The sequence below is a fragment of the Oryzias melastigma genome, linkage group LG11, assembly GCF_002922805.2.
Source record: "Oryzias melastigma strain HK-1 linkage group LG11, ASM292280v2, whole genome shotgun sequence".
Taxonomy (NCBI): Eukaryota; Metazoa; Chordata; class Actinopteri; order Beloniformes; family Adrianichthyidae; genus Oryzias; species Oryzias melastigma.
Genome location: NC_050522.1, coordinates 12,218,380 through 12,227,514, shown reverse-complemented (window position 1 = coordinate 12,227,514; position 9,135 = coordinate 12,218,380). Strand labels below are relative to the sequence as shown.

Genomic DNA, 9,135 nt, shown 5'->3' with positions numbered 1-9,135 from the left:
TCTTGTTTTCATAATTAATGAAGAACTCTTAAATTATTAAATTGTTAAACTGTTATACTGTTAAATTCCAAATTCTTTTCCTTAAAAAAAGGCCACATATCAATTTGCGATTAATCGCGAGTTAACTCAGGACAAATGCGATTAATCGCGATTAAAATTTTTAATCGCCTGACAGCTCTAATTTTAACCCATAAAATACTCTTTCAAAGCTTCTAAAACATATTATGGTGGTGCAGTAAAATTATTGATTCAATTTAGGCGCCTTGAAATCAATCGAGGTTCCAATGGTTGGACCTTAGGAAGAAATCCACTACATTCTATTGGTTTTCCAGAGCAAGCAGACGGCTCGGATGGAAATGGAACGATTTGAGATCATTCCGTTTGGTAATTGTCTTTGCAAATTTTGGTTAATTTGTGTGCACAACTGTGTGGAGTCGGCACAGCAGGGCAACTTCCAGCCGGAGGCCGCTGAGCACAGCGGGCGGCATACGGGTTCTCCTAATTAGACAGAAGCTCCCCTGAAAACAGGATTTATGAATTTGAAGGGTCTAAAATACTGTTTCTTTCTTTGTTTGTTTTTGTGCAGACCGGCAGTGAATTAGCGAGGTCCTCCGTCTCAAAGGATGCTGCATGTGCTCCAAGCGTCAATCTTTTGTGTGGTGTTTAGCTGGCATCTAGATCTACTGCTGGCCTTTTCTCAAACCACTCTCTGAACTAGGCCATGTTGATTTCTCGCATTTGGCCAATCAATATCCTTTAAAGTGTCCTCAAAAGAGCAAATGCCAGCCTTTCATTCAAAATTGATTAATGAAACTTTGTTGTTCTCGTCAGCCACCGTTGAGCTACTAGTGCTCTAAGTAAACAAGCAAGAAATAAGAAAAATGAACTTCACAAAACACAGAGCCTTTTACACTCAACACTAATCTAACTCCTCAAAGTTTTTTTTTATACAATTTAAAAACTATTTCCAATCTGTTTTAAATCATATTAATCAATTAAAATTAATCTAAATTAAAAATAAATGTTTTGATAAAGTAAGTTGGCCATTTTTTAAAAATAGATAAATAAATTAAACATTTTTTAAATTTTGTACTTATTTATTTAGACATTTTCAGTCATAAATTGGAGGATATAGCTCGGGGGTCATTGACTGGCGGCCTGCGGTACGGATCCGGACCCAGATGTTGGGTCATGCGGATCCAGCATCTGGGTCCGAACATGCTACAAAACTAATAGGATGTGCGTAGTCGTCTTGGTGGTGTTCCTGTTTCATGTGTTTTATGTTATGTAACATTAAATACTGTTAAAAAGTTTTACATTGTACTGAATTTATTTGAAGTGAGAATTAGCCATTTATTACGAACTTGCATTTGTGCCACCAATCCTCTGCAACTTTAAATATTTAGACATTATTTTTTGTTCCTGACCTTAACTTCCAATTTTTTTTTCCTAACTGGACCTCTTTAAATGTTAGTTAAAACCCCCTGATTTAGCCTCTTGAGATGAGACATCTCGTTTTCGAGAGGGTCTTCCTTTCCAGTCAATAAAGACATTCAAACAAGAACAGAAAGCAACAATCAGCAATGACAAAAATGAGACTAAAACTAATTTGACGGTAACAAATGATACATTCATGCACAACACACTGGCTCACCATAGACATGCTTGTTATAACAGTTCAGAACAAAAACTTACAAAGCAAAATGGAGTGTCTTCCATTTGAAAAATGGGAAACAAACACAAAAATAACAGATTAAATTAATGACAATATGAAATAAAAAAAAATCAAAACAATTGAAATAATTGAAGTCGCTATTTAAAAACCAAATTTCATTTCATATTTGTGAACATTTGGTATTTTAATAAAAGGGCAAAAGTGTAATTTAATAAAGGGTCGAAGTTGTTTAAGAATTTATTAAAAAATAGAAAAAAATTATAATTTCACTGGGATATTTGTTGCTGAAAAGTTTTATCCATAACCATGTCCAAAATAACTAAATATAGTCTGTTAATAATCTTGAAGGTGAGAAAAAGTTTACAAAAAATTAAATCACATTTTGGCAAACTTTCTCCTGAAGAGGTTCATTTTTTTATTGACATTTGAAATTTAATTTTAAATATTTAATATAAAATCTCACATGTCATCTTAGATATTGACTTTGTATGTTAGTATATTATTTACTCTACTATTTCTGGTCTGTTGGACATTTTTCAATATTTCTTCAGTCCAGTAACAATTAACATTTAATTTAAAACCATCTTAACGTAATCTTTTCAGAAAGCTTGAGCTCAATTAATTTGTTTTTGTCATTTCACGTTTAAATATTTAGCTTTTTCCTACATTTTTTAGGATTTCTCATCAACTTAAGGCCTCTTTCTGTCTTCAGAGAAATCCCATTAAATAATTGTAAATTTTTATGATTTTTAACAAGTAATAAATCTCCCACAACAGATTTATACATTTGTTTTTTAACTCGACAAAAAATGACAAAAAAGCAAGAAATAATCAAGTCAAATACGAATTTTAATGTTAAAAACATAAAAAATGATGGTGAACACTCTTACTTCATTCAATGTTTATTTATTTATTTTGCTTATTTTTAGTTTCTTTCATCTCTAAAGTCAAAAGCATCATAGTAAAGTGTCCTTAAAAACATAAGAATTTGTCATATTTTAGGTGTAAAATTCAATGTTGTCAGATTTTAGTATTACTCTGCTACCTCACTTTTCTGAAACCATCATTTTGAGGCCCTTATTTTTACTACCTAAATTAATAATTAACTTAAACATAAAATAGTAAAAAATCAATCTTACTAAAGTGGGACTCTTTCTAAGACCTGAAATGTGAATCTTTGCAACTATAGATCAAAGTGCTGCATCAAGTCAGTGCACAGAAGAACAAACTACATTTCCCATGATGCCAGGCAGTCTCACAGATGGCATTCTTGCCATGCTATCAGAGGTGGGGCCTTTTTTTTTATTGTTGTTGTTGTTTTTCTTGCAGAGAAGGTAGTTTGCCCTTCTGTCAGCAGGGAGGGGGGCATCTGCCAACTGGCAGAAGAGGTGATGGTGTATTTAAAGAAAAGCTGATGAAGAGATGCCAATGGGGGGGAGTGGTTACCAAGCTTCAAGGCTGGCAGGAAAAAAACTCAGTATTTTGTTATAAGAGAATAAAACAAACTGATGTGACGGTGAAGGCTATGAAAGTCAAAAGAATTTCAGGGGGAAAAGTGGGATGCTGAACGCGCTGGAGGAGAGGAAGAAGGTCAGCGAAGGGAGAGAGAAGAAAAACAGGAGGGAATATTTCCAGCTAAACGACATATCCTTTAGAAAGAAAAAACAAATCAACATTTTCCATAATGCATAAAAGTACAAATCAGTCTTTTAGAGTCTCATTTCTCAGAGCTGCGGCTCAGCGCAGCCTTCAAGAAGGAAAGCTCATCCTGCAGACAGAACAAAGACAGCCGGACGGATAATCGGCTCACGCAGCCACTTTGAAAACATTGATGATAAAACAGATGAGCCTCTCAAAGAAAGAAAACAGGAAAAAGACCTTGGCCCAAAAACTGAGGGAAGACTCAGTCCCCTACACACACACACACACACACCCATAGAGGAAGTGTTAAATACCTGTACCGCAGCACAGGAGCATTAACAGAGGCTTAAACACTTCCTTCTTTCACCTTCACTCACTTTGAGCGTTGTGTAATCTTTGTCGGAGGTCACAGTTGGCTCCGACAGGCCCGCCGGGGGGAAAAACAAACGGCTGCAGCCACAGACAACCTTTAACTGGTAACCTCCACCTCCCATTAAAATCCGCTAAACAAATCAGAAATTTGACTTCAAGAGATAAAAAAAGAAAAACATCCCCAAAACATCATAAATATGCAATAGAAGGATCAATGAAAGAATTTTGATACTCATAAAATAGTATATTTTCAGGGGTGTGTATTGGTAAGAGTCTGGCGATACAATACATATCGCAATACGTGTCTCATGATACGTATTACAGTACATCCCAAGACTGTATTAGAAGAAATTTTCACTTTTTTTAAGGGTATGACTTATGACTAGAATATTTAGGGTTTAGGTTCAGAGAAAAGGCAAGATTCTGAAGGATGCTTATACATAATTTATGAATAAATATCATCTTGTCTGCATTTTAAATCAATACAAGTATCGGCAAACAAAATATCACAATATATCACTAAATTGATTTTTTTCCCACACCTAATATTTATGGTTGCTCAATAAAATAATAAAAAGCTTGATATTTAATGCACTTTTTTACTCCCCAGCCATAACTTAAAAAGCATTTACAGAAAGAATGTAACAATTTTCAACAAAATATTCCTCCTCTGAAAATGTATTTTCATTCATACTGTTCACATTTTAAAATTTGAAGTCTACAAACTCCTAAAGATTAGCCGATACTCAAAGAAGTGTTATTGAGAAATATAATGAAATAAATCGGGATGGATGTCAAAAAAACAAATTCATAGAGAAATTATTTTTCATTGTTATCAATAAAGTGCAAGCCACACCCATGAAGAAGTGGGTGTGGCTACATCTTAGTACTTTTTCCAAAATTTAAGCATTATTAATGCTTGTCACAGATTATTGCTTTATTTAATACACTATTAATTTTTAATTCCTCCAATTGTCAACTTTTTTGCATTTTGACTTTATTTCTTTTCATTTTTATTCATATATTTTACATTTCCTCTTCAATTAAAGCTTCAAAATAAAATAAAAATTGACTGACCAAATGTATAAAGAGGATTTTTAGAGTTTTTCTTTGTCAGCTTTATTTATGAAGACAAATGTCCGTACTGTGAGAAACACAATGCATGTCCTCATTTGAAAGAGTTCCCATGAGCTCTGCAGGTTAGCACAGGTTTGAATTCCGGTTGGAGTCATTTCTTGGTGATATTTTTTTTCCTTCTTCTACTCTTCCTGACAAATGTCGGCGCTGTTATCGAGTCTCAGCGACAGTGAGGTGTTAAAGGAATCGAGGTAAGTGTGTAATTTCTGTGCCCTCACCTCCGGGAGCAGCTCACGGCGATGTTACCTCACATCTACAAGCACTTCACAGATGTGTGAACATCCTAATTAAGTAAACAGCTGTCCACTTTACCTGACCTACGTACGGCGAGCATCTGCTCGAGTCTCATCACCAAAACCTTACAGAGGACACCTCATTTGATATGATTTTTACGTTAAAAAAAGGGCAGCACTGCAATTATCTTATTGGTTGATTAGTTAATTTTCATTTAATAAAAGGTTATTTACTAAATAGTTCAAATAAAAGTGGCTTGTAAACATAGCACTTCTTGCTTTAACACTGTTCACACTTTTATTTTGGTTTTCTTCAAAATAAAAGCATGAGAACATGAAATATAGAAAGACAACAAAATGGGCCGAACAATTACGCACATGGAACATTTATATTAATAACTACCGAAGTAACTTATCACATGATTGGCTCAATCTCGCACTGTGTGTGAACAAAGTTGGTGTAGTTTGCTATGCTGCTTTTTTGAAATTGTCATGAAAAAAAAAAAAACTTGTCAAAATGATAGAATTTGGCACAAGATTTGACATTTTTCAGTCTTACTGCAATTATAACACTGGTCAAATCCTGCTCTTCTTCTGGTCAATAGTCAACAACAACTAACTTTTACTTGTGAACAACTGAGTCAATAAAATAATCATAAATATCTGATGCAGAATTTGTATTTCCCTTTTAGCTGTAATTGAAAAAACTGTTTTTTATCCCCTCCACACATTTGGGAATTAGTTGTTCTAAACACATGTGCTTTCTTCGAATTCTTAAGGTGCATTCACACTGAACGCAATACGCGGCACAAATTTGTCTTTTATCTCACTCCAGTGGGTGTGTCTGTATGACAGCCACTTCCGTGGTGTTTCTGTGTCTCTGTGGCTGAGTTTGAAGGCTCTTTATCTCATGTTGACCCGTGGGGGAAAAAATTATACCTTTTTCCCTTTCTTTTTTTTAATGTCTCGATAGAGCCAGCAGCCTCTGCACCCCGCAGCGGCTCTCTGATGCCAGCATATGGAGTGAGTTCCACAGGGGCGAAAGTCACTGATGACGTCATGTGTCCAAATTTGAAGTTCCTGATTGGCAGCTGTGACACGGTGACCTATCAAACTTCAAATATTAAAATTTTGGCTGCGTCGCCCGATTTGCGCCATGTCGCCCAAATCGAGATGCTGCCAGACCTTCGCTCAAATCGCGCCGTGGGGCTTCAATTTGCCTCAGAGCGCGCCTGTACCATTGACTTAACATTGAAACTGACCGCCTCTGCCGCACAATTCGCGTTCGGTGTAAATGCACCTTTACGTAAATACAGACCCTTTAAAAAAATGAATATCATAGAAACGTGTATTAATTTCCCATTTCTATTCAAAACAATAACTTTCACTGAATTTCTTCTGACATGAATTGGGGTTCCAGCTTATGAAACCTACAAAAACAGGGTTTCAGACAATTACAATACTAGAGTAGATACTGAAGTAATACTAATAGTAGCTTAGTGTTGTTTTTGCTGCTGATTGATCAGTTACGACTGGTTAGCAACATCTCCGTCATCACTTTTTAGCACATGAGGCTAGCTAGCACCAGCTAGCACAAAAAGAGCGAATGATTAGCACTTAGATGGATGATATAGTATTAGTTAGTAAATAATAACTAATTAAAAAGTATTTTTTATATATTATTGTAAGATATGGCTTGATTGCAAAAAGGTTTGTGGTTAAAACTTACTGGACCATGGAGATCAAATTGCAAAACATGAAAAATGTTCTTAAATTAATTAAAGCCTATTTTATCCTGTTTTCTTCAAACTTTATGAGCTTTTTCAATTCCATAAAGATTGTTCTTACATTATTAGAATTAGCAGAGAATTTTATCTACAAGGCAGCGTTATGCTGGTCGCAACACTCTGACGAGCCAAAATCTCCTTCTTTAAAAGAGTCCTTATCTTTGCACTCTGAAAGTTACATAAAGAGTCTTGCAGTCACACCTGAGCTGTAACGCTAGAGGAGAAACACATTTCTTCACATAGCTGTGCTCTAAATCCCACGAAGTTACACTTAAATGTTAGTTGACTTTAGGTTTTAGCATGACTTTTTAAAGTTATAAAGCCAATTTTGTAAAGTATTTTCCAAGCGCTGACAGCTAACGTAGATGACCGGCGAGTATTGATGGTGTCATCAAGGGTTAGTAACATCCAGATTTGAAGACACTACTTTTCCATATCTCTTCATTTGGGGGGCTAAATGTAGGGCTAGGGAGAAGAATTCAGATTATATGATGCATCTAATAAGAAGCTGTCAATCTGAATTCTTCTCAACACCTAAAATTAATGTTTTTTTTGTGTAAAAAGTATTTATTTGTGAATCCAAACCTTCACATTATTGCTAATTTGTATTTATTTCTTTTATGTTTGAAGGTTAAAACCACAATTAGAGATAGAAATTTATTGTTCTTGTCTGATGTAAACCTTGAAGTTTGGAGAGTAATAATGACGAGGGTCATTTTTTAATTTTTGTTTACACTGTTCTTTTGTAATGAGTGTGAAGGAAAGCACGATCGCCGGCTCATCACAATTGAACTGCACAGCAAGGTCACTTTTTGCCTCTAAAGCAAACACAAAGAGGTGAATATTGTGTAAGAAAAGATTCAAGGTTGGTTTATGATCCAACAAAGTGTTTTTTGAATTTAAAAAATCTTTTTTTGTTTGTTTGTTATTGCTTATCTGTCAGTTAAGAAGCTTAACATTCTTCTGGTCTGAACCTCTTATGAACAGCTCTGACTGCAGGCGCCCATCTGACAACATCTGTAGAATTTAAAGGAGGAGAAAGTTTGCAAACCTGATCAAATTCCACTACAATAAGCGAAAAGCATGAAAAGAGATGTGATCTGGGGACACCAGCAGAGATGGAATCAGGAGTTTCCTCAGACTTATGAAGATATAACAGAAGGACAAAGACACAGAGACTCTCAGAACTACTGCAGTCTGTTGGAGCAGAATCTCAGGACGGTTTTCCCCACAATCCGGAGCCAGGAGTAATTTTCCAGAACCCGCACACACACATTCCCCGCACTCCGGGTCTCAATTCCTCCCTGACACGCTCTCCTCTGCTCCCCTTAAGCTCTTCAGACTCCCCGCGTTAACGCATCCTCCAGCAGCTGGAGGCGCGCCACGGCGCATCCCTGAGAGGGATGTGAAGGTAAACGACGGTGCTGTCACGCGCTGTGACTGGAGGGAGTCCTGACACGCGCAGCCAAACACGCTTCAAGAAAGTCGGGGTTTTATAAAAATAAATAAATAAATAAACGCGCATGAAGACGCACGGGTGGGATGGAGAGCTGTTCGAAAATGAAGCAGCGGGAGGTACTCACTCTGCAGAGCAAAGAGCTGGACGCTTCAGCTGAGATGCTGGCCGCACTGACGAGCCCCGACACCAGAATGTGCAGCTCTTCCTCCTCCCGTATGGAGCGAATCTGTCCTCCTCCTCCTCCTGCTTCTGCTCCTTCTTCTCTCCACTCTGCTCCTCCAGCACTGCGGAGAATCGCTTGAATTGGCTTCGCTGTAGTTTGGGAACAGGGGAGGTGGGACTGGTGCGTGTGTGGGGGGAGGTGGTGGTGGTGGGGTTGCAGTGATGTAGGCTAGAGGGAGAAGGAGGCTCCCCGCGCGCGCTCTCACACGCGCGCATTAAAAGAAGCATGGCATGGGAGCGCAGGAATTGAGGACACATCATGCGGGCTGACAGCAGGGCTGATTCAGACCTACAGCAGCTTTTAACGGCGTGCAACTCATTAATGAGCAACGCAAGCAAACACGATTATTCTTCACCACATGATACACAACATTTACAAGATGGAAACTGATCTCCTGGAAGGAGCTGGAGGGGGTAAAGGAGCCCACATTTGTCTCCAGGAGGTCATTAAAGCATCAGAAGGAGAGGATGGTGGTGCTGATGCTACACCGTCTCCTTGGGATACAATGGGGTGATAATAAACACAACATAACTTTAAACTTTAACCAACAATGACAGAAGTGACCACTAAATATCTGCCTACCAGGCCTCCAGAGTCTTCATCCGTCA

At 37.3% G+C, this 9,135-nt stretch overlaps 1 protein-coding gene across 1 annotated transcript in view; it reads right to left on the bottom strand.

Moving 5' to 3' along the window:
• cacng7a (calcium channel, voltage-dependent, gamma subunit 7a) overlaps window positions 1-8,731 on the bottom strand; it is a 35,755-nt gene extending 27,024 nt beyond the window's left edge. Inside the window, exon 1 of the mRNA XM_024295040.2 lies at window positions 8,429-8,731. The gene's annotated coding sequence lies outside the window, so the exon portion shown is untranslated. The remainder of the gene's footprint in view (window positions 1-8,428) is intronic.
• Between the last annotated feature and the right edge of the window lie 404 nt (window positions 8,732-9,135).